We start from the raw sequence: 26617 nt of genomic DNA, 5'->3' as shown, positions 1-26617 counted from the left end.
ATCGTTCTACCCCTGCTTCCGAGGTAGCCTGTAAGGTTTTCTCCTTTTTTTTCGTCGCTTTTATGCGTCGATCGACGATTTTGTGCTTCCTTTCTTACGCGTTTTTGATGTTTCAACAGAGGGGTAGTTCGTAACTATTTCATACTAAGAGAGTTCTTTGTTGCGACTTACGATAGAAAAGCGAGAATTAATTCAAATTTAAAATACGCGTGATCTTCGTCGAAATTTTACACTTCTGATCCTTTGCATCTCATTAAAAACTCATCAAGCTTAAAAGGCATTCGATTTCCAGCGGATCAAAGTTGACCAAGATCGCACGATCAATTCAAAGTACTTTTCTCGTATTCAGCCTCTCGATTCCCATCTGATTATACTTCTCGCGCATAAAATATGAGCGACGGACATGCCCGAAAGCAGGATTCCCATCTGCCGCCTTCGAATGCAGATTTCCTCGGCCAGAGACGAGGATGAAGCATTAACGGGTAGCCCGATTGGCCGAGGAGTCTGCAGCCGAGTAACGAGTGGCACAGACGAAATGGAGGGCCTCAGGAATTGGATGGAGATCCATTGGGAAATGGATATCGAGAACAATGCGTATTGCTGACAAGGCGGCGACGTCCAAGTGACGTTTCAAGGTAGAACGTCGGCCCGTTTTATTTCCCAGTTCCCTCGAGAAACGGCGGGAAAGCGAACGATGGCACATTAGCTTCTGACGCAAATTAATTATCGATTAACAGCTTGGCCGCTCCTCTTCGCTCAATTAATCAACGACTCGAGTGGCTCGATCGCTCTTTCAGAGGCTAATTAAATCTGCCGAGCAATTAACCTCGACGTTCCTTCGATTACGCGGACACGTGCGTGTATCTTCCTTCTAAAAACGAATAAAAACGTTCGCCGTTCATCTTGTCTCTTAACTTACACCGTAATAAAAGATTTCCTAGCCTTTGTTTCAACTCCCCGAAGATTTACGAACACTCGTTTGTGATAATTAGATCAGAAGAGACGGAGGGCATCGAAGTTTCAACGAAGGCGATAAACACCGAGGCGTCGCGACGACGTCTACGACCAGGCTGTTCGCGCTGTCACGTTTCTTGATGCGACTTTTTAATAGAGTTCGCCGGCACCGAAGACGGTGAAAAAAGTATGGACAAGAGACGGGACGAGTGCCGCAGGGGAAAAGGGAAATATTCTTTCGCGCTGCTCGTTTTAAACGGCCTCCTCTCCGCGCGAGGAACTCAGAATAGTCGCAGAAATACGCAGCTGACGCTCGCAAATTAGCTCACCGTGAATCGTCTGGCTAAGCAAACTTTCGGAACTCGCGAAACGATACTACCGAGAGAAATCTTCGATCGATCCGTGATAAAGGCGTCGCGGGAACGAATTATTCCCTCGTTATCCGCTCTAACATCGATAACACCTTGCTCCTGTTCGGAAACTACAGTTCCGCTGGAAGATGAACGAACTCGGATATCTTGATGGAATGGGGCGTATCGAGGAATTATTCGCATGAACTTCGCAACTTTCCCCTTCGTCGATGCGATTAAAAGAATTTTTAACGACACCCTGAATGCTCGTATTTCAACCCCTTCGTACTAAGATCGCCTATAATTCTCTAGTATGTCTTTTGATATTAATATCAGAAAATTGATTAATAATATTCAGAATCTCATCTTGAACTTGTCGCACAGGATAAAGGCGCAGTTATGATATTTTACGAGTAATCAAATCACGAAACATCAAAAGGATTTGATAAGCAGAATAACTCGATTGGTAATTTGCATTCTCGTGGTAAACGCATCCAGTCGATCGACGAGTACCCCCGTCGATCGTTCAAGAATTATTATTACTTGTGATGACAAAGAAGATAGGCTCCTCGAAAACGATTAATTATCGAGAAAGGACGCGAGCCTGGATCGCGTGCACGTAATCCCGATGGAGGAAGAGGATCGAAAAGAACTCGATGCTATCTGGTCGACCTCCTTTTATTTGGATGCCTCTTCGTCTCCGCCCCTCCGAAAACCCCCCCAGCCGTTTCGTCCTCATAAATCGTTTATTCATGTTTAATGCAATCCGCTATTCCGACCACCGCCAAAAGTTTTCCAAGTTCTCAGACGGAAATCGCGGATTCCGACGGGGGAACGGAGACGCGGGAACTTCGAACAAGGGAATGCTTTTGCATCGACGCGAGGCCTGTAACCGGCTGAAAAAAAAGTCCTCTGAAACCGAGGAGTCGAATCCTGGTATCGAGAGGAGTCTTTTCAACAAATCCCTTTTTTGCTTCCCGAAGCAAACGTCGGGTGGAAGCTGAGGCAGGGACATGATAATTTCTCATGAAGAAATTAATGAGATCATTAGGTACATTTTTCTTTAGACGAGAGATGAAATCATACGGAATGATCAATTTCTTTTGGAATTCTGTGCTTGCAAAATGCTAGAATGATGATTTATTATTTTTATATTTCATCATTTTAAATTGTAATTGGTAATTTAATTTAATTTTTATTTTAATAGACGGGACAAGTTCCAAATAAATTAGAATTCTCTCAAACTTGACTAACTTCGATTCTTATATTTTACCATTTAAAATACTCAGAATCGAACCACGCAAGTCTAACAAAATTCGCAGTCCGCTCAATAAATTGCTTCCTCCAAAATGTACGATTACGCGCAATTACGTGCAATTAGGTTCTTTCCCTATCTCAATCGATGAGAGTGTTTCGTGCTTTTCGCTATCACGAACTCGACGATCACTCTCGAAATTCCCTGCTCGGAAGTAGTCAACCGGCGATTACGTATTTGCTGGAAATACATTTGCTTTCGTGATCGAGCCTATCAACGACGCGTTACGATAATTAGTTTGACCCCCGAGGAAACGGGGTTGGCTAGAGACGGCTTTCGTGAAAGAGGACAAGGCCTGACGATTGAATAGGTCGCACGTGAAAAGGCGATATACACGACAAGAGAACGCTCCTTGTATAAATGATAGTAAAATTCTTGGAACATTAATATTCCAAGGTTCTCGGTCGTTTTATCTGTCGGTTTTAATGAAACGAAATAAACAGTCGGCTGCTAATGGGAACATTTACCTAACGCGAAGGAAAATTTCCGATTCTTACGAGCGATTTACCGCGTTCGATCGTTTCCCGATGCACCGTATCGGGCGGAGGCCGCGATTCAAAGAACGATCGCTCCCTTAGTGCAAATACTGCGCGCACGTGAGTCGTAGAAGCGGAAATTTGAGGCAAAAAGAGATCCACGACGAGAAGAGGAGCGAGCGGAAAGCCGACGGACAAAGAAAGAGGGAAAAAGAGAGGCTCGCACGAGTGGCTCTAATCCGTCCTTCAGCGAGCTTAAGCCCATCTTCGTGTACCGTGCCCGTGGAATACCGTTTAAGTGTCGTCCGTCTGGGGGTCCTTTGCTCGAGTAAATATTTAGGAATTTTTCAAGAGTCCCGAGTGCCTAAGAAAACAGTTTACTTCGTAGGAAAAAGAGGGATCCCTCCCGGGAGAGTCGGACTCACAGTCGAGAACCTGGAACAGTTTTCTAGAAAACCCCTGAAACTCTCCGTCGCGATCAAACACACCGTATACCGTATACGTATGCTCCGTAACAGAGACAGAGAGAAAAACGAAACGGTGGAAGAAGTTTTTGAAGCACAGGACACTAGCTTCATTTCGAAATTACCGGCCTGCGTTTGTTCCTTGGCTAAATGCTTTAAAGCTGCGACCGCTTTATTTGATTCTGGTCTCCGCGTGCCCTCCGTTACCAAGCTCGTATTATTTCCCGAATTGTACAGAAAAGCGGCTAGAAACAGTCCGGCAACTCGTGCTAACTGGGTTTAATAACCGCTAGACGGACTTACCGTTTCGACTATCGCGTTACGCTTCCCTCTGTACCCATCTGAATCCACGAAACTGATCCACTCACCTGTAATGGAAAAGGAAATGATATGGTTAGTATCGTAGATTCAAAATTTTCATTCAAAATGTTTCTAATTACTGAATATTCGGTTTTAAGCACTGGGTTGGTTAAAAATATTAATGCTGAAATGAACATAAACGATCGATACCAAAAATTCAATGTAAATTCAGTAATTAAAATTATAGAAAATTTTTGGCATTAATATAGAAATATAAAAAGTTGAAAATTCTTGGTCGTTACAGCGTTTTTGTGCAGTTTCGAGATAAAGTACAATTTATATGTAATGAAATTTCACAGACACGGATACTTAAATTATTCAATCAGTCCCTTTAGATTGCCTCGTGAAGATTCATCGACGTTGATCGACGCGACGATTATTACTAATACAATTTTCATTCTGGATGCGTTTCATGCGCTCCGTCGAGCTGCAACGTGGAACGATCCTCGCAACGATAATGACAATAATGCGACGTACAATAAGACGTCCTCTGGCGTTTTAATGAGAAAAGGAGCACGGAGGCCCGGAGCTCATTACAACGGTGCCAAGCAACCCCTTAAGAAACTACCAGGGGGAGGTGAAGAATGATGGGACGAGCACGATCGTTAAGCCAACGAAACGCTCGGCAGATTCGTGCGTAACTTTATTTCTAGGCCGCAACGACGTTTCGCGTTAACGCGACCCAATTGCACCTCGATGGACCCGGTCCTTAATGACGGAAATAAAAAAAAGATGATTGAAACGCTCGGTCGTAATCTTCTTTACGGTTCTCCATGATTGAAAGAATGAAACGAAACGTGTTATACGCGAACAGATTTGATTTAAGCGTTTCACCCTCTCATTTGGCTAATATTCAATCAAGACACGTATTAACTTTATCGCATCACGTTTTATTTGATTTTTTATCGTATGAGAAGTTAAATGAATTTACAGACCACCTATTTGCTCGTCAATGAAATATTAATATAACACAAGCTTCGCGTTTGCACTTGATTATTGAAATTAATTATTTAAAAACCTAATTAAACGTCATAACTTAAATTTTGCTCCGAATCTCGTTACACATTTGACGGGTTTTAATGTCAGCTGCAAGCAGAGAAAAACAAAAGGGGGTGAGAACCGGTCAAACGTTCGTCCCTCGAATTGGCTAATGAACGTTTAGATTGGACACGTGAAACGTATCGCGGACGCAAGAATAATTAAAATAGCGATAGCCAACGTCGCCTCGAAATAACGTTGACAATTAGTCTGGCTTTAATTTGGTAAAATTGCGATTCAAACTTTCATTAGGGGTCGAACCGACGTTGTCGGAGCATCGGTGAGCGGTGGAGGAGGAGGAGGAGGAGGAAGAGGTTGAGCGCATCAGCGAGCCAGAATCGCGTCGGATGCTCGGCGCGAGTAGCGACGGCAATAAACGCTTAATTACATGCAATAAGTAATTAAAGTGATTAAAGTTTATAATGTGATACGTGCAATTAGTAACGCCGCTCGTGCCGTCGGGGATTCAACCCTGTACGAGTGTATCTCGGAACGTTATCAAAACGCGTTTATAAAATTTATAATAATACTTAACAACTTCCTAGCGGGTGGCATATTTCATAAATTAATAAATCAACGAAAAATTTCGATGCTTCCAGAGATAAAGAATCTGTTGGCTGACCAATCTATCGACTTTTCTACTGACAAATACAACCAAGCGATAGTCATTCATAATTTCACTTTCTCTTCGTATAATTAATGATAATTGTGCATTTAAAACGCCCAAAATATGTAGAATATCGTACAAAACACGGTCCCACTGCTTTTTATCTGAAGTCCAAGAAAACGTAAGAGTAATATCGACGTGTGTTAGGTAGAAGGGAGAGAAAAGAATAAAGAAAGGGAAGAAAGAAGGGACAATTCTCGAAGCTCATTGCGATGCAGATATTCGAACCGTTTCGAGGGAGCTGGGCTCCCTGAGCGTAGAACCGGCTGTACAAGGCGAGACGTTTTTATCGCGGATTTCGAGCGACTGCAGGACGCGACAAGACGCGTCGCGTCGTTTCTGCTCGTCCTCGTCTTCGTTGTCGTCGCAGGTAGTCGGCTACGTGCGTGCATCTTCAATGAGAGACGTGCGCCCGTTGAATAATGCCGAGAATTCGGGGAAGAAGAAAATAAAGGTTAGACGACGACGTAGACGACGACGACGACGACGGCGAGTACGACGGTGGTAACGGCGAACGCGACGAGAGAACGTCCAGTAGAACGGAGTAAAGAGACGAATAATAAAAGGAACGAAGGAAACGAAGGCGAGCGACAAAACCGGGTGGACGAGCGGTTAGAGAAGATAAGTCACATGGTTACCAAACCACCGCAGCGTCTCAATGAACCCCCTCGAGCAACTTCGTTAAAGCGGATCCCTACGACACACAGCGACGTGGCTAAAACCGACTCCGTGGTCTCTGTTCTACGTCGCGGTGCATCGCGTAACCGCGGATACGGGCGACGCGGTGTCCTGTGACGGAAAGTTCGTCGTTTCGGTAACTGCGACGGGGTGGGTCGTTGCTCCGTGACGAATATCCAAATTCCATATCATTCTAATTATTTCTCTGCATCTATTAGGTGATTTTGTATAAAACGTCCGATTACCTAAAGTACCAACTTCGACGTTTGATATCTCTATCGAAATTTTTCTGGAACCTCTATAATGTTATAGGGCAACGCCATTTTATAACCAATATCCTGCACAGTCGTAAAAACAGCAGCTGTTCGAGAATCGCATGGACTCTTCGAAAAACCGTGCCACCAGCCACGTTACGAATGCCGGCACGAATGTTGCGGCTTTCATTCTCTCTCCTTTCCCTTCCAGCCTTTCTACAGCCTCTTCTCTTCGGCTTCGCGATCCTCCCACCGGTTATATTTACCGACATAATAAATTTGAAGCCAGATTCGAGACGGTAGCGAGGGAGCTAACCGCGAATCGCGTTGCTCCTCGTATCGAGGACCAGTAAACAAGTTAAACCAGATTAGAAGCTCTCGCCGGTGCCCGTAAACCGCTGCGCTTCTTGCGAGTTCCTGTCACGATGCACGCGCCCCGTCTTTCCCGTCTCGCCAAGTGAAAAGAAAGAGAAAAAAAGGCTGGCGCAAGGTTTGCGAACGGTGACAGAGTAGAAAAGGAGTAAACGACTCTTCATCTTGCCGAGTAGTGCACTCGGTTTCTTTCCTCTTCCTCGAATTTCCACCGGATTTGGAGCTTCTTGTAAACAAGCTCGCGAAGGAAAATGTTATCGCCTAGAATGGTCGACGCCGGATTCCCTTTTTCCTTCGTTCACCAGCGAAACGAAGTCTAGACACGTTTAATTGCGATTCCGAAGAACGGGCTGTTAGGACTCGAATTTCATCGCGACGATACGACGAACGATTTCGTAAATAACGTTTCCAGGTAATCGAACGTACGCGCGTTGCGATTAGGAAGACAATTTGCGGAGGGCCCCTGTAAAATTGGAAGATATCGGCGGGAACGCTCATTGCCATAACAATGAGCCAACGGCACGCAACGATTCCCGTCACGGGGGATCAGCGCGAGGAATCGTCGCGTCGCGTCGCGTCGGCGCGTTTCCACGTACCCGAACGATCCTTCCTTCATGCCCCGTCTAACGACCGTACAAATTGAACGGACGTAGCCGCGTACACGGCTCGGCTTAGCCAACTTCCGGAGCGCGCTGAAAACGGCCGCCTGTGAAATGAATCGATTTTCTCGGCCACCCTCGCAACAACCTTACTGCTGACCGTGTGTCACGAAAGAAAGGAAAACCTGTGCGATCGATATTCTCGTAGGGCTCGAAGCAGCCAACTTTCCCTTCGTCCGCTTCTTGGAATTTGAAAAAAAAAAAGAAAAATAATAGAAAAATCACTATCTCCGTCGGTCGCATACGAACGTAGCCAAATTTTCGGATTGGTGATATCAAAAGCGATAGGCGAATCGGGGGATGTCTATATGCGCCGTTACACACCTGCCTTGTACGTACCATTAAGGTACACGTACTCGCGTATGTACTCGCATACAGAATGCACACATGTCTGGCCGAACAATGGCTCGATCCAGAAGCATATAACAGCCGTCGATACGGTGCCTTACAGCGCGCTATATGCGCCATTGAATGACGAGCATTCGAGCGAATGGGACCAATCAGGCTGATTGGCCGACCGGTATTTACATTTCTGCGGGCAAGTCTGCCTCCAGCATCGCCGCCGGCAGCTTCGTCGAGAGAATACGAGGCTGGTTAGACTACTCTCCCCGGAATCGTGGAAACCGACTCGAAAGTCGTCGTCGCAAACGTACGATACGTTTCATCCTACAAAGGGAATCGATTCGCTGTTAAACGGGCCAACTTTCACGGAAATCTTTCGCCCGACGATTTCATTCTACCAGCATAGTACAGATTTCGCGGTTTATGATCGTCCAAAGAAGCTGTTGGTTTTGGTTAGCCGGCAAAGTTGGACAGCGAAACTTTGTCCGCGGCAAGTTTCCAGGCGACGAGAAAAGTTTCTCGCTACCTCCTCGTATAACGCTAAGCAGAAACGTCCGTCGGTCGTGTACCGGTATCGGATACCCGCAGAAATTCACGACACAAAGTGGTATCGTTGTTAAGGATCGTGTTTGTCGGAAAGCGTTCGATGTTCCGATAGAATTTAACGAATCCTCTCTAAACGAACGAAGCAAGCGGAAGCTGTTTAACGGTACGATCAGCGAGTCTCGTCTGTCGCTATTCGCAAACGCGGCGAACAATCACAACGGGGCTGCAAACAGATTCCAAAAAGCTGGATCACGCGAGAGTGGTCCCTTTGACAGTAGCGAGCCGTGAGCTAATAACAATCAGCCTGGAGCAAGCGTCTCGACGCGTTTTATCCAGAGGGCAGACGAACGCGAGCGGAAAGAACACGCGAGCGACGAGCGTTTAACTACACCCCTACCGCTGTGGAACGTTCCTCGAGATCCAGAGTTAATTGCGTTCTCGCCACCCTCCGACACCTTCTCACCCTGAAGCACTTCTTCCTGCTTCCTAAAATCCTACGTCTTTATCGAAATGTTCGTTGCAAGCGTGCGTGGATATCGCGTTTCAGGGACACGTTGTCGCGTCTGATCGCGCGACGCGCAGCTAATTAATAACCGCGGGTAACAAGGAGCAGATGGAACGACAGAAAGTTGGATAGCATAGCCCTTCTGGCCACGCTCGGTCGACCGGCTGGTTATGCAGACACACACACACACCCACCCACGCCACTCTAGACCATTATTACACGCGCACGTGTGGTCCGGATGGTCGCGTGCATGCTATTAGCGAAAAGGAGTGTCCCGAACAGCACACCGGTCCACACGGTGAAACAACTGTCCCCTTCTTTCGACCATCCTCCCCGACTAACCGTGAAAGGCGAGAATACCCTCGGCCCGGCACCGGTTTCCGGTCCTGACGCGCTACCTACTCCTCGAATGGGCCCGGTTTTATTTCGACCGGTCGTTCATTAGGCCGCTAATTAACGCTTAGCTGCGACGCGTTTGCATTTACGTACCACTACGGTCTTGGTCTCTTTTCATACGTTGAATCGACGATGAGCGCGTCCTGTTATGGAGATTTCAGTGAAAGGATGTGTTTTTAAACCATATTTACATTTTTTCTATATGTTACTTAACCGTGAAATTACCGTTTCAAATCATTAATAAAGATAGCGTTACACCAAACTCTTTCCTGATTATCAAACCAGCGTTACCACTCTTCACAATGGGTTAAAAAAAAAAAGAACGACGCGTGGATCTCCGCGATCCGAGAACCGCGATGTCGAGTAGCGAGTAAATTACTGAAATCTGAAAACAGAAGGTAGAACACGCGTTTCGGCCTGTTAACGGCCGTAATATCCCCGCGTCCGGTTTTAATAGCGACGTACAGAACACTGGCCGTTTCGCGAACTCGCTGAATATATTCAGGGACAATGTTATTCCAACCGGCCGCGTGGCCATATATCAGCAACGATTCTATGCGCGGTCGCGTGCGGAGTAATTACTTTTCGGTGCGCGCAGGCATCGCTCAAAAGGCAACATTTGCACGCGACGTGCAACGCAACGCACGCACCGCACGTATACGCACACGCAAGCGTTCCCGTTGGAAAGTATAAAAAGAAAAAAAAAAAACGAACTGAGAGAGAGCAAAGAGAGAGGAGAAAAAAAAAAGCAAACGGCTGCCACGTTTCGAGGATCGAGGGCGACAATGGCTTCCTGTTTCATCCCTGCGGGGCGTCCAGCTGTCTGTCTGGACTATGGTTGCGCGAATGAATCGTTCTCCGACTCCATTGTACTCGTTTTCCAGTTTTGCGTCACAATTGTTACCAACCATGACATCTTCACCGGCCGATCCTTCGTCATTTTAGCCGACTGTTTTCCCTGGCTTCGTTCATCCCCCTCGATTTTTTCTAGGAGTATCGTTTCTATTCGGCGTCATATTTTGCGCCTGATCGTTCGCTGGATCTATATTTTTGAGAAACTTTGGACTCTTGTACTGTCGAGAGATGGTAAGTACATTAGCGGGATGACACAGAGGTAAAGGGAGTACTTCGCACGCTCCACCCTGTCCCCACGTTTGATTCTCGCGTTCAAACTTCGTCGCAACGCTGACTTCGTACCATCATCGACAGTACTCTTAGCGTGAGACATTGGTAATAAACGAAAATCGAATTCTATAATCAGGACATTGTCAATTTGGGAGCCTTGTGGGGTTAAGAATCCACTTTGCCGTACCTGAGCTTTCGCTTATACCGGTGGCGTTAAAGGGCGCAATTGCGCTAGAAAAAATATCCATTCCCCAGCAGTCACCACCCTCCAAGTGGCGCCGGGTATGGATAAAGAAGTAAAGAATTTTGTTTTTAGGCTGCGCAAACTGATATAGGCAGTCAAAAATATCGCTAATTGTCTCAATTTCTCACCTATAAAATCCAGCCGATAAATCAACGCATTAAACGACCGCCCCCTCGTTTTCGGTCCCGCAAAGTTTCTTAAACAGATCACGTATCGTCCTGCGTTTTTACGACTACCCTCCGACTGGGTCGATAGTACCAGGACGATCCGGATAATCGAACGCGTACAGTCAGCGATATATACCGACGCGGCGCGCGTCTCGAAGTCATCTTTCAAAGGAGAGAACCCGCGACTCGATCGGGGGGGTCGGATCGTCCTCGTGTACGGGATGAGCTACGGCAAACGAGGTATTTTCGAAAGGTTGGCACGGGAAGAGGCGTAGGCCGTGTCGGTTCGCGGATACACCTATACGTAACGACCTTACGTGGCGCTTTTTTACGATGCTTATCAAATGCAAATCCTTCTTTATTGCGATTGGCATTCTTATTAGGTACCTCCTTTCTTCCCGGCGCCATCCAGCCGCTCCGTCGCAGTTTCTCCCTTTTTCTTTCTCTTCGTCTCGTCGTAACTAGACTTTTTTCCTGCCGTTTCTCGAATAAGAGGATTTCGAGTTCGCGTAGCACGCAACGGACCACCTTTTAACTTCCCATTTGGATTACGCGGTTTGTATTATTTTTTCGCGCTATTCCCAGCTCCTCCGGTAGAAAACAGCTCGCAAAGGAAGTAGAATGATCCCCAAGAGACGCTGAGAAAGGAACAGGAATGCGAGCAGCCAACACTACCTCTTCTTCTGCCACGAAATAAATATTACGTTGTCTGTGGTTCGCTCTACGCTCCAGAGAATACCTACTTCTTCGTGGAGTCTTCATTAAAAGAGACCGCGACCGCGGAACACGAAAGCCGTCTCTACCTGCCGTTATTACGTTCATCGTTCTCGTCTGCCAGCTATACAGTTACGTCTCGTTAATTCTGACCTCTCGTTCCGTCGAATGGAGAATGAAAAACGTCGACGAGAAGTCACACTTAACCCTGTTACACTTAACGCTGTACTTAACCCCTTCGCGTCTACGAGCGAGGTATTTCGCGACGTAACGTCATTCATGAGTCGCTTTGAAATTACTACGGAAAATAAAAGATTATTTGTTAGAGAGGAGAGAAAAAGGCGTTTCGTCTCGGGATCGTCTATCAGACTGGTCAATGGAGCTGAACTACAGACGATCCTTGCCCCAGACACCTATCGTACCGCAATTCGATCTGCCTGCCGGGCGACTGCCAGCGAGAACGTTCACTGGAATCATCTCGTCGCCACCTAGCGGTCCCCGGTCCGAAACCCTCTCCTACTCCTCTAAACGCCTACACATTATTGTTCGAGATCGTTTTCGCGATACCATCCACGCCGATTGATCCACGTCCAGCCGTGATAAGCAAGCTGAGGGTGGAGGGTGGAGGTGGTCAGATAGGTGTACACAGTCGAGTATTTCGCGGAGACAGACGCTTTTTGGGGGGGTTCGTATCCGGCTGGAATTTCAGCCGCGCCTCCTTCCACCGAGGGACAGGAGGGGTTGTTTTCGCGCAAAGGCATGGGGTATCTGCGGCGTGCGGGTTGGTCGGCATCAAGCTCCGCGTGCCTCGAATTCTCCCAGTAATTGCATCGCGTGGCGCCACGCCAACGATTGCATTTTTCCTTCGCATCGCCGCGTAAATAGGAAAACTCGTGTTTCCCGGCCGATTCCAACGTTCTCCGTGTCCTGCCCGTCTCCTTTATCTCTTTGAGCTTTCAACCCCCCGGCGCCGGGGAACACGGTGGGAACCACCGGCACCGGTACCAGCTTCCGCGGCGTTTCGTTTTCAACGTGTTAACGAGAACGCAGAACCGCGCGTTCGGATGTTCCGGCCGGAGACAAAGGCGAAGCCTGTTCCCCATTGTGCCGTGATTATACGGGTCGTGCAAAGTCGAAGCGTTAATTGAGGTTAAAAGGCCGATCCGACGGGAGAGGCTGGTTAGGAACGAGGTGCGAGTTCGAGCAGCAGCAGGAAACTTTCTTTCCAGCCCGATAGAACGCGGTTAACGCTCGGCTAATTGCGATTCACCCTTTCAACGTGTCTTTAGTTCTCGATAGATACGTCTGGTGGATATCGAATACCTTGCACTGCAGAGTAATTAATTATTGTAATACTGCAAGATCGTATTTATTGTAAAATCAATTGAATTTTACATTCTATACAGTCGATTTCATTTGGATCGTCGGTTACTCGAGTATCCCTTTGGGGGTGAAAATTCATCTCGTGTTAAGATCCGTTTGTTCAGTAGAATGGGAATGCGACAGGCGCGACGAGAACGCGAAACAACAATTCGATCGCACGTTCTCCGAGTACGTTCTCGGACGTGTACAGACACGTGTTCATTCGAAACGGAACGCAACATGAGATCCAACTGGATCGAGGGTAGAATGATGTGTCTCGAATTACTGGGGAAACAGACTCGATCGTCGCCAGGGTGATGACTCGAGGTGTCAATACGTTACCGCGATTTCGGGGAACAATAGCATCGAGTAGAGTGGGAAATTCAACGCCCCAACAGCGTGGCATAAAAGGAGCCAAAGTACTAATACGTCGAAAACCCATTCTTTTTTTTATTAGATCGTTCGGCTTGATCGCCCTTAAAACTGTTAGGGGTGGAACACATTGTACGGGTATCAAAATCAGGATGCTTTTCATGAAAATTCCGTTTCATTTCTGTAATGCTATTGTCACTTGTTTGGCCTCGAACGATGATAAACATTAAAGGGAGAAAAGAATCTGGAAATTTGTTCGAACGATCGAGGGTGCTTTTTAATTTCTCAGGCTGAAGGATATTTGCCGTACGAAAAATCCGGGAACCGAACGCGACGCGAGACGCCGTTGTTTAAGTAAAGCTAATCTTCTTGAAGAGGATCGATCCACGGTACGAGCGTTCTCTATTGAGGAAAGCCGGTAAAAGAAAGAAAGGAGTTTCGATCCCGAAGAATCGTCGAACCGATACTCGACTCTTCCTCCGACCCGAGTATCAGACTTGGAAACTGACGTCTTAAAAGTCCTTCGTTAGTTTCCCAGCCCACGAGACGAGAATAATCCGATCCGTTGCTCCTCGTCTTCTTCTTCTTTCTCTTTCCCATTCTTACTACTCTCGCTGCATTTCAGACAGAACGTTCTGATTGCTCGAGGGAAGAGCTCCACGCAAATGGAACTTGTCGAATGGGAAAAATCAATCGTGCATGAATGTTAACGTTAACGGAAACATTCCGACAGAAACGGTCGACGAAAACTGAAATCGATTTCCTTTCTTCGTCGTTTATCCAAAATTGTTTTAAAATATTCCTCTAGGACTATATAAAAAAACTGGCTCAATTATTGCTATCGCAATATAAAGAGAATGAAGTTTCAACGAAAAACTACCCCCAATTCTCACGACACCCTCAAAAGTTCCAAAAGGTTCCTCCTCTCTCGTTCCCAACGCGACTTCTCATTATCACGACAAAAGAGGAAGCACATTCTCCTGAAAAGAAAAAAAAATAAATCCCTCGAATCTCGATTGCGTGAACGCTTGATCGAGCGTGGAAACGAAGGGACGTACAGAGAACAAGGTAACCGATGGATATTTGCGAGGCTGTTTGGTCCGGTGTTACGCACGCGGAGGTCCGAAAGGGTGGAGGAGGCAATAAAAATGCCGCGGCCAGAGAAAAAGGGAGGCACAATGGAAACACAATAAGCAAGAGTGGATGACGGCCGAGGATATGGGGGAATGAGAGGAGAGGGTTGCAGATGGGGGTTGCCTCGCTCCAGCGCCGTTACAATTGGCGGCGGCGATGGTGGTGTACCAACCGCGGCGAGGCGCGCCGGTGCAATCTCATTCGCGCTCTCTCGCATGAGCGAGCAGAGAGCGTACTCCAACCGCCTGAATCCCTTGTGCTTTCTGCACCTATTCCCTTCCTCTCTCTCTCTCTCTCTCTCTCTCTCACCCTCTATCTCATCTATCCCTACGAACCCTGACTGCATCGAATTCTTCCGCTTCCAGCACTGTCTAATCCCGCTGTCTGCTTCTTCCCGACCTTCTAATCTAGCCTCTCGTTAATCATCCTGCCGCGCTGGTTCGTCGCCGAGTCACGGTATTCAATCGTGGATGCATTTCGTGCGAAGAAAATTTGGTATTTTTCTATTTCGTGAAATCGGGTGAAAACTTTTTGTAACGATAGGTGCAGTCACGAAAGTATAATTATTTAATAAAAATGATCTTTCTTAGATCGATCGACCAGTTCCCTCGATTTCCTGTTTCTTACCAGTCTAACTTTTTCTCTCCTTTCGGGGTCAGAGTGACTCAACGAAGCTGATCCTTCGCCACCCATTCGCGATTATCTCGGTGAGCGAAACTTTCTCGAGGTCAGAAACATCGCTGTACTTCCACGAATACAGCGTTGTACTCAGATACCGCACGGGGATCAAGCGTGAACATAAAACCGAGTTTCTCGTTCCAGATACCCAGAGAGCTCGGTAATTCCGTACAATTCCCTGGTTTCGCTTATCATTCCACGTAGAGTACAGGAGAGATCCTTACATCGTTTTCCATCCGACATCAGCCGGCACCCAACTTCTTTCCATTCTCCGTTGAAAGCGAGATAACGTCGGTACGTGTAACATGCATCTCCTCCAACGCCACCTCCTCGTTTATTCTCGATCAAAAAAACGTTCGCGAACAGGTGGGTGTCGGTCGAAGGAGATAAGAGGCAAACAAGTCAAAATGCCGATAAACCGTCATCGTTTCCACAGGCTGAACAACGCGTCGCGTTTCTATCTAGCGATCAGCTCGTAGGACGTCGTCGCCTTGCGACACGGCACCCGAACAGGTGGGCGTGGTACGAAGGCAAAAAAGAAGAGAAACGGAGACAAGGAGCGTACGGTAAGGTGCAGCTTACAAGGGAACGATTTTGATGAAACTTTGCATAAATATTTATTAGACCTATTTACGAAGATAGCTGTAATTCGTTCGTGCCCGTTTTTCACTTGTAGCGAGATCCGAACCGCCTTTTCTATATATGTGCTGTCAAAAAATGGTTAAAATAAAAGTTATACCGTTTCTTGAGTTCTATAAAGCTGCGTGTAAATTAAAAAAATTGAAAAAGTTTTTTGATCTGTCTGTATTGACTGCTAACTCGTCCTATACTTGCAACGTTGATATAAAATCGCAATTTTTTTTCTAGGCCAAGAACCATGGATATTTCCAAATAACCCAAATACTTAAATAACAAATGGTAACAGGTTCCTTCTTCTATTTTCTTTTTTATAACAGTCAAAGAAAGCGTACATTATTCGTGAGAGTACATACGGGACACGCGGGACTAGCGTTAGCTAAATCAGCCCGTGTGTCCTCTTGTTGTTGCAACCAGAAGAGAATGACACACGCGAGACGATGAGCAGCTCGTGAATGGCGTGCAGAACAGAGAGAAATCGGAGCATAGATAAGCTGCCGTCACCTCCAGCTCGTTCATGCCACTTGTGGCCAACAGTCTGGCCGTGAATGTTACGGTATGTAGAAGGGCTGCTGTGTCGTTTACACGGCCGGCAGTAAATTTAGATCACCGACACTCGACGTTACCCTCAAAGCACGACCGTAGGATTCATCCGTTCCGACGAATTTTTCCAAGGTAATTTTAGAACGACTCGAGGGAACCGCTATCCGCCACCGGTTTCGTTAATCGTTTCAGGCAAATGGTTCTTTCGTGCTTCGACGTACGGTACCGGTTAGCGGAAAAGCAGAACCAGAAGAAGAAAAGAAACGGGGTAAGGGTTGTAATTGGCAAACGGAGAACGAGAAGTCTCGCAAGCGGCGAAACGATATTCCTTAATCCGACAGCGGACAATTATCTGGCCCGTCAGAGCAGCACTCACGTACCAACAGACAAGCGTGTACACTTGAGAAACGACCGACGGGACGGCTTAAATTTAGTAACTCCCTTTACTGACCAGGCCCACCACCAGCAGACTCTGTAAACGCGGCTTCATCGCAACGTAACTCTTCCTCTCTATCTGGTCCGCGCAGGGGAACACTTTGTTACCGTACAAGATCACCGATGATTTTAGTTTATTTTATTCTTGAACAAGAAGAAATAATTTATAGCGTTTCGATTGAATATTGTAATTTTGTACCGACAAATTTTTTAATAAAATTCAACCAGCAATAATTGAAGTATATTTATCATAATCACCATCCTCGTCCAGAAATTGTTTCCTACCTAGCAATCATAATACCATCGTTTAACGAAAATTGAATCTGCGAACTAATGCCCGACCTCTTTGGCAACGTTTCGCAAGTGATAATTAAGAAAATTCTCCTCTAACTTCGCCGGCGATATCAACGCGAAGGGGAACAACATCGTTTAAAGGCGAACGCGTTGGAGACGAGAGCAAAGTTGGCGAAAACAGTGTCAGCGGCAGACTAATGTTCGCCTTTTGCAACAGCGTCTCGTACGCGTTGACATTCGAGAGCGTGGTGGCGGTCTAAGAGAAACTCGAACGTGGAGAGGCTTCTCGAGAAAGTTTTACGATTAAGGAATTAATTACAGCACGGAACCGACGGTTTCATTAATGGCCGATTAGAGAGATATCCTCGAGTGTTTGGAATAAAGGAGCGGTCCTCTTGGTAAAGCCGGTGCCGTTGAATTCCTTGATTTTCGACCGAACCAAGTCCCGTAATTTCGACCTCGTCGGGAACTTTCGCAGCCTAAAACTTTCTTTCCCCCCTTTATCTTCATTTTTTTTTTTCTCTCGCTCGTTGCCCGCCCCGACAGTTTACAATCTGAAACGATGCTGGTAGCAAAACGAGAAATTCCACGGGACCAGGCCGAGATGGTACGTCAATTGAATGTCTTCATGGTAACTAGTCCTTAATGAAGCAAACTTTTATTTTACTTTCCAGCCTTCTTATTCCCCGGCTTGCCAGCACAGTTTGCTATCTCATAGAGGAGAACTCTGTACCACGGAAATGCACGCTCTGCGAAAACTTTACTCTCAGACTTTTCATATACATACATTTTCTTCTATTTAATCCTTTTCCCTTTTTTTTCTCGGTTCAAATGCTCGAAGTTTAATTTATTCCTGTCTGCTTGCATGACAAGCGACGCACATCGTATTCTTCTTTTAATTTTATCAATTATATCGGTGAAGTTCCTGAAGGAAAGATAAACGGTATATTTTTATCGTTAATATCAACTGTCGAGAAGAAATTTTCGTTGAAATTCATGCAAGCAGCTAGCCGGTTCATTTCGTACTTCATTCCTGGTTTATATTCATTCGCGATTCCGTTCGTTTGTATTTGATTACCGCTGTTGCCTCGCGGCTCTAATAGGCTCCGAGAAGCCTGCATAATTAGAACCGAAACACATACATACAACGCACATTATGCCGGATTTTGGCAGGCACTGCCATAAACTTCTACCCTAGCGCAACCGTGTCTGTATGCGTTTCTCTCTCTGTACGAGTAACAGTCGCGATCGATTCTAGAATATACCTTCCACCGTTCCGCGAATTTACGACTGCTTGCTGGAAAAGGAATTTTCCACCGAGCAATCGGCTACCAGTGTGTTCTAATTAAATTTCAATTCCTTCTATAAACTCCCAATCTCAACGTCCAAATATTTGTTTCGAACCAACGCCATAAACTCACGGGCATCCGAACGATTTTCTAAAATAAGAATAAGACGATCGGTCCGGACCCAGTCAAATTACAAACCTAACAATCGTTACCCAGAGCTTCTCTATCTACGCTTGTCAAACATCCTGTCCCTCATTTTTTTTCCGTTCCGAACAGAGAGGATTAATCGACGCTGAACCGCAGCGTAACGTAAAAGACAAAACATCGGTCGCGATGTTATCGCGACCCGATTGATCCCCGTTTAAATAAGCCAACTTACAATATGTCAGTTCACTGACCTCCCGTCGATCGTCTGACGGATAACGTTCGTTCAGATGATCGGTGGTTAGACGTACGATTAATTAGTCTCTAGAGATGTTCGATAACCTCCATCGACGAGGATGCATCGAGTTCGGGGCACCGGTATCCTCCTCCTCCGTTGACCAACGAGACCCGGTTAAATCGTCCGGCGATGCTTTAGCGAAACAGACAAGATCGCACTCTCGAATCGATATATCACTCGCTACGTGCAGTTACACGAAGAAAGAAAGTTAGCCTTTTAGTAAGACGTCAGCCGTCACAGCTGGAACGATAACAGATACCGATGTGGCAGCTCGACTCCGCTTCTTCCTCTAACTCGACCGATCACTCTTCCCCGAGCAGTTGCCTCTACCGCTTAATTAATCCTTGTCGTGAATTAACCTGTCGCGTCCACTATTTTATTAAACGCCCTTTTTCGCGCCCATTAATTGACACGAGTTCTACACGATGCTGAACGATGTCGTTCGTGTTCGAAGCGTCTCGGGCGAACCGTTCGAGCATGTGTATTCAACGCGGACACCTAGCTTCCTTGATCCTCGTTCCCTGTTTCATGGACGTTTACGACGTCTTCATCAACCACGTGGAAGACTCTACTGTCGCCTTGTTAGTAAAGCAAATAACCGGGCCGAGACGCTTCGAGCTGTTTAGTGCATCTGCTTCTCGGGACAAAAGTGACACGTCAGCCGGGTACAACGCGGTACCCCCGGGGGGGTTAGGGCGAAAGATCCGGCCAATCGAACGTCAGGTTGCACCGGCCAGACAATTAGGCGACGATCTAAGCCCCGTGACCGTTTCCGATCCTAAACAAATAGGCTTACGATGATCCGTAATGGGATGACGGCGTGTCACGCGGTATCCTATAAATCCTTTTACGATGCGTGCTTCTATTTACAGCGGGGGGTGAAAGGGGTGACGGACAGCTTGAGTCAGACAGGGTTCTCCTACCGCTGGTCCCCTCTTGATCAATCCATGAATACAACTGCTATCGCAAATAAACCGATGATAAATAGAAAAATTCTGTTCAACGTGTCCCCGTGGAAAGTGGTATTACGCGGAGAGACACTGAATTCGTTGGGGAGCAAATCAATTTCGTTAGATTCAACCCCCGCGCGTTTAGCCTGGGGTGGATTGATCGAGGAGATTTTAATGTGCGACCTGGAAGCCGCGTTCAAATCGTCAGTTGGTTTTAATGGAGTATCTGGAACGGAATTGCGGTGAAGATAATTCTCGGAATTGCAAGTTCTAAAAGTTCTATTTTTAATTCTAACTTTGAAAGCTATTTTCATCTGTCCCTTACGGACGTGGCAAAACTACTAAAATTGCTAAAATTGCATCAAAGCTGGTATGTGTCAATTAAAAGATGTCCCCTATTGCGTTTCTCGAAATGAAGTAAAAAGACAGGATTCATCGTGACAACTGTCTGTTTCGTTTAGGAAAGTGACTTCAATTCCGGACGCCTGTCTCCCCCTTCGGCGTGCCCCTTTATTTAGGGTGTATAGCCGCGTCAGTTGGCTTATGTCACTCGGGATTAGCGCTGTTTGGACAGAGGAAATTAACTACTACAACCGGCCCGCGCCATCTGCGTGGGCGTGCTTGACATTGTGTCGCGGGCATCCCCCTTAAGATTTTCGGCCCGATGTAATTCGCTGTTCCTGAAACCGATCCTAAGGGGTCGTCCGGCGCGACTGACATCGCCATTTCCGTGATTAGAAACGACCCCGGGGTCAGTCCGTTTGACTCTGATCCGGGGACTAGGTTTCTTCCGTACCAACATTGGTCTGCAATGGGAAATCGATGCCGTTAACGCCCCCATTAATATCGACCATTCGATAGAAGTTCTGTAATCTCGCGTTCCCTGGAATGTCTATAATCCAGATACAATCCTAATCATCCAACTTGAAAAATAATGAATTCTATTTTGCCAATTATCAAATAAGAGTTCGGGTTACGCTATGATGTATAAAAAATGCATAAGCTCGCAATTACCTAAAGACTGCACCTGCAGCGGATCTCGAACTGATCATAAATAAAGATCGCGTCCGGTCGCGCTGATCGATTGTGTAAATAAAGATCGCCAGCTGGATCCTGTACGCGCGAGCAGCGGCGGTCCTGCTGCTTCGATTATCATCGTGCACGCAGGTAGGCGAGCAAAGAACCTCAACGAAGCAGGAGGAGGAGGAGGCGAAAGCTTGGTCAAGGTGACGCAGAAGAGGACGAAAATAAGGCAAGGGTCGGTGGTGCAGGTAAGATTTTCGCACCCGGCGGTAAGCTCGTTAGCGAGAGATTGCGATCAATGACCGAAGATGAACGCGTTCGCACGGTGAGGACGCGAAGTAACGCGTGTTGCGCGACAAAGATGACCAAACAGGGCTGTAAAAACACGGACGAGAGACGAAGAAGAAGATCAAGTGGAGAGAGCGAGAGGATATCGAGGTTGGTTTGCAAGCGTTACCTGGTGGTACCAAGGTATGCTCGTTAGTGCCGGTCCCTCGCATCGATGTCTCTCTTTCCTCTCGGCTCCTCTTCCAGCCCTCTTCTCTCAATACGCGTTATTCGATACCACCGTAGGTGGTTACGGTGGTAATTGCGTTCACACTCAACCACCTTGGTATACCTGGCGGATAAAGATTGGCTAAAGTTGCACCGGAACGAGTTACTTTCTTTTTTACCAGGACCACGAAACGCCGGTGTAAATATACTCGTAAAGACGACGGGAGGTGCAGCGTGTTGCCAATCTTGAATACAATCACGAGACGCTCACCGCAACTTCTTCGTCGATGTTAAACCTCGTCAGCTCAAGCGGAGCGTAATGAAGTCGCAAAAGTGCTTCGAAAGTGACCGCTAACGGACCCGCTGGAAAATGTCCGGGTATTCTACGTCTCATCGAGTGCTCGTCAATGTCGGCGGTTCGTTTGATAAAACCGGTGGAACATATCCGAGGAGATAATACGCTCCAATCAGGATCATCGATCTTTCTTTCCTGAATGTACAGTCCCTGACCATCGAATTAGAACCACTACAAATTTTCAGCATTTTTCACGTTTTATAAAATTAAAAGGCCTGTTAAAAACATCTTCTCGAAACAATAAATAAAATATAGGGATCGAAGTTGGTATAGGGCTGAAAAGCGTGAGGTCATTTCGGTGGTGGCTAGTATCCCGAATTCTATCGGCGACGCAGAGGGAACCATTGGGGTCCCTGAAGATCCATGCAAATAGAACGAGCAGGCCAGGAAAAATAAGTAAGAGTTTGCTGATCCGTTGCTACCAGCCGAACGCAAATATTTTTTGAAGTGGCCGCGGCTGCAGGGCACAAAGTTTCCGGGCTGGCGTGCGAGAGCGAATATAAACGAGAGGCCAAACGGTTCGAAATTAAAGACCGGCGATATTGATGCTTGAAACGGGGCAATTTGCGTTCCCAGCAATTTGCGAGCCGCCGAATCCGAACGGGACAGTGCTTCGTTTGTACGCTCTGTTCTCTTGTTTGCTCGCGGGCCACGTGTATTCTTTGCCTGTGCAAACGCTTTGACAGAGTGTATCGCGAGGGAATAAAAACATCTTCGTAGATCTCGTTTTACGCAACAAAATATCGCTTCATAGAATCCTTCAATCTATGAAGATGGTTATTGATATTAAATCCTCTGTAAAAGCGTTGAGAAGATTATCAAAGAAGACACGTATCATTTAGATGGTATTAACTTTCTTTTCATTATATTACCGTCGCAAAAATTCTCCGACTATTCTCTTGAATTCGTCCTTTTATTACAAAGTTTCTTTTACGCGTACCATAAAAGCCTTCAAGCTTCATGAACTTCAGTCCAAATGACCGGTACTTCTGAAAAGCTATTAAAGCCAGCAACAAACGTCCGAGTCATTGCAGAACGTAGGAGCATCTCGCGATCGCGAATGGCTCTATTCAATTTACTTTGTCGTACGATGATTGCGTTCAATCCTTCAACTTCTGACCATTGTGAAAAAAAGAAAAAGAATGAAAACAGAGAAGTCGGGGAGAATTCGATGTTGAAGAACGGGCAGAACGTAATCGAGTGCACGGAACACGTAGCAAGCATCACAGAAGAGGAAGCTTTCGTCGAATCAATAAAATTTAACTATCCCTGCTCGTATTTTATCCGCCCGAACGAGCATTTGGCTTCAAGCGTTTCATGCAGTCTGACTTCATTCAAGTCGACCGATTCTTTTCGGCTTCCGTTCTGTATACAGCTTATACCGAGGTCTACCCTTCGCGATTCCCTTCAAGTATCTACATAATCCAATGTATGCTGATGCCGAGGTTCGATCGGGGGTCGAAGGTCCGTGCGAATCGTTTGTTAGCTAGATCCGACCGTACGAACCCCTATTTTTATTATGTCTACCGGGAAATCTAACATCTCCATGGTTTTCGTCTACGAGCAACCATCTGTCGGGTGACGTCTGCATCGCAGGTAATCCGGTAAACATCGGTGGTTCAGCTCCAATTAGCGTCTGTTTGCTCTCCCTATTCCTTCCGCCCTTTTGACCATCGCTCGTTTCTTCCTACCTTCCCCTCCATTTTAATTAAAACTCGCGAGTCGCGTTCTTTTTCTCTCAACGACCGTGATGAGGTTCGATGCCGGTTCCTTTTGTGGCTCGGACTCGGTAACGAACGGGGGAACAGAGTTTTAAGGAGAGAACGAGATGTGTAGGCGTTTAGCGAAGGGGGAGAATGATTCGTCTCCCCGGACGCTTTTGGTTCCGGCCGGGACCGCTAGGTGGCGACGAGATGAACAGTGTTCTCGCTGGCGGTCGCTCGGCATGCAATCCAAATATAAAGAATTCCGAATTGCGGTATGATAGGTGTCTGGAGTAGGGATCGTCTGTTGTCAGCCCCACTGACGAGTCTGACAGAACGATCCCGAGTCGAGAAACGCCTTATTCTTCGCTTTTCTACAAATGTTCGAGTCACGAGGTGAGGGTTTTAAGTACAGACTAGGATCGGTATCGCGAATGATTTGAATTCGCGTTAAATTTAATAATCCGCACGATAGCTGACGCGGCACGGAAGAAAGATATTGAAATTGTTGCAAGAACTAAAGTAGCAAAGCACGGAAAGCTGAAGAATTCCAAGGATAGACGAATCAGTGGGAAACGTTCGGTCCCGTTTGCCTTGGACGCGTTCGTCGGAAGATGCTGGCGAACGATAATATTCTTCGTTGCATTCCGTCGTACGGAAGCACAGGGAATAATTGCGCTCACGAAGGGAACGGAATGCAGAACGAAAACCGGTAGAGATAGTGAACGAACGAACGAACGAACGACGTTTCTGTATTTCGAGTATGGCACGATTATTTCGGAATTCTCTGTGGCACGCTTCGTATTTACTCCAGTTCGCTTACGTTTCTTCCTTCCTTCCTTCCTTCCTTTCTATTTCCGTAACGACGTACGAGGATCAATTGTTCGGTAACGTTTGCAACGCTGCTGTGTCGCATGTGTTTCAGGTAACACAGGAATTTGAATGTAAATGCTTTGGTCGCCTCGGTTGCATGTTTTCCTAGAGTAAACTGATGGAACATGCAACGTCGAATGCAAATGATGCCGGCGGTCATTGCAGATTGCCACGGAAACATATAGGAAAGGGCTGTACTTCGCTGTACGCGAGCCCAGCAAGAAAGAAAAGTTTCACCGGGCCAGAGGGGGTGAAGGAAAAAAGGCGGAAGGAACGAAGAAAACGTAACGTAACGACTGCGACGGCTGTACGTAACGTTGAAGCTCATGCACGATTATAATAAATTGCTCTGATCCGCGGTACGGATAACCGAGCAGGGGGAGAACGATCGTCAGAATTGTAACCTTTAAGCCTCGACTCTTTCCGCGGAACCTTTCTCGCACGAAGACAATGCTCGATCGTTGACTGAAAAATCACGAACAAAAGGGAGCTCGAGTCGAAATATAAATTCTAGTTTGACGCTTTGAAGTCTCAATTCCTTTGATCTTAATATTTTACCCTGTCAAAGTAACGCTGTTCGGGTTCTTTCACGATATACCTCAAGATTAAGCACTTGCTGTTGAAATTCTATTTCAACGCTTTCAATTGTAAGACGAAACATATTCAATTTCTAGGCAAAGCATGGTTTTAAGAATTCATTTTAGATCCCAAATGTTTTATCAACAATAGGATATGAATTTCAAAGAGGGATCGTCTGATGACAATATCTATCGTGACCGATGCATATCCATCGCGGATAATTCGTTTTCGAGACGATAGAAACTTGAACGGTAATAATAAAAATGCAGACATCGTTGTTCTCTTAATTTCAAGCGAATCATCCTGCTTCTTCATCGTTCGTCACGCAAAGTGTCTCCCAGTTCGGTCGATGCGTGCGTCGAAATGATTATCGAAGCCTCAACGAGACGGTTTTCCCTCTCGTGATCGAATAATTCGAAGAACGAAAGCTCGAAGCAATTCCGCGTCATCAGAAAGTCCGGTCGATGTTTCAAGGCAATTCCGTGGCTGGTAAGGGCTTATCACCGGGTGGCACGGCATCCAACAGCCTCGACACGGGAGCCAGTCTCCTCCCATTGAAGTTCCACGAGGGTTGTTCGTTCCTCGCCTCGTCCCCGACCACCCTCTGTTACTCCACCTTCTTCTCTCCCACCTTCTCCTGACCCCCCAGCTTCGAGTCTACCCCGCTCCGTTCAGACTCGTTGCTTCAATTCCTCCGGCAAAGAAGGATCGATAATGGATCCAGCCGGCTTTCCAGTCTATTCTATACGCATCATTTGACACCCGGTAGACGCGGCAAGAAGAACCGCGAACGCTCGGAGCGGGCTAGCAAGGCGAGAAAGCGAGATACGAGGAATTCAATGGATAGAAAATCACTGGCATTGTCGGGAAGGTTATATGACGCTAGGAAATCGTGGAAAATGAGACGATCTCGAATCGCGAGAAAGAAAAATTATATCGACGCTGGAATCCCTTAAGATCCGTCCTTCTTTCTTCCATCCTTTTTTCTCTTTATCCCACCACTTCTTGCCTTTCCATGTGTGTTCCACGAGGGGTCAAACACTCCCCCGCGCGAGTAACGCTGTCCAAGATGCGTTCTGACAGCGTCGAAATCCTCGCGAAAATACCTTCGTTCATACTCATTTCCTCGTGTTTCCCGTTCGCCAACGTCCTTCGTAATCCTATCTATACGAAACCGGGGACGACTCGGCAGGATTCTCCCGGAGGACACTTCCATCATCCCCCGCATTGTCGAGCCTTTCTTCGGCTCCCCGTGGCTCCTTCGTCACCTTTCAACGTCCCAAAACGCTCCATTTATAAGGCTCCTCGCCCCTCGATCGTGACCACGATTTTTTTTTTTTTTTTCTTTTCTTCACAAAGGACGGATTTCTTGCCGCCTTCGTGTTCCCTCTTACGGTCACTTTGCTGATTGCACGGCTGATAGAAGGGCGATGCTCTCCTTTCGCTTGATTGCCGAGCAAACTGTTTTGTTTGGTGAATGGGAACATTTTTCGGACGATGAGCGTTTTGTGCTAGTCTTATTAACTCTTTGACTCCGAAGGATTTATACAGTCACTCTCATCAAATTATACGTCCATCAAAAATACCGAGGTTTCGATACTTTTAAACGTAATTGCAAATGCAATTTTAATTCAGCTGAAGCGAAAAGGTTCAAATGGTATTTGTTATCGGTCGAGGAAAATCAAATCAACCACGAGTGAAAATCAGAATTGAATTAATAAACCCGTGTGTTCCGTTCGGCGTTACGTTAACCACCGAGCGGGGAGTCTAAATGAATCGCTATTCAAGGGATGAAACCGCCAATTAGAGCGTCTTGGCCCGGAGTCAA

At 46.6% G+C, this 26617-nt stretch overlaps 1 protein-coding gene across 5 annotated transcripts in view; it reads right to left on the bottom strand.

Moving 5' to 3' along the window:
* Positions 1 to 26617, bottom strand: part of LOC114874727 (discoidin domain-containing receptor 2-like) — a 161815-nt gene that overhangs the window by 40594 nt on the left and 94604 nt on the right. Inside the window, exon 4 of one of the 5 annotated variants that reach the window (XM_029184311.2) lies at positions 3863 to 3927. The exons of the other annotated variants lie outside the window; for them this stretch is intronic. The gene's annotated coding sequence lies outside the window, so the exon portion shown is untranslated. The remainder of the gene's footprint in view (positions 1 to 3862; positions 3928 to 26617) is intronic. 5 annotated transcript variants of the gene reach the window in all.

Source organism: Osmia bicornis, chromosome 5 (assembly GCF_907164935.1).
Source record: "Osmia bicornis bicornis chromosome 5, iOsmBic2.1, whole genome shotgun sequence".
Classification (NCBI taxonomy): domain Eukaryota; kingdom Metazoa; phylum Arthropoda; class Insecta; order Hymenoptera; family Megachilidae; genus Osmia; species Osmia bicornis.
Note: the sequence above shows the minus strand (reverse complement) of the source record. Positions and strands in the feature narration are given on the sequence as shown.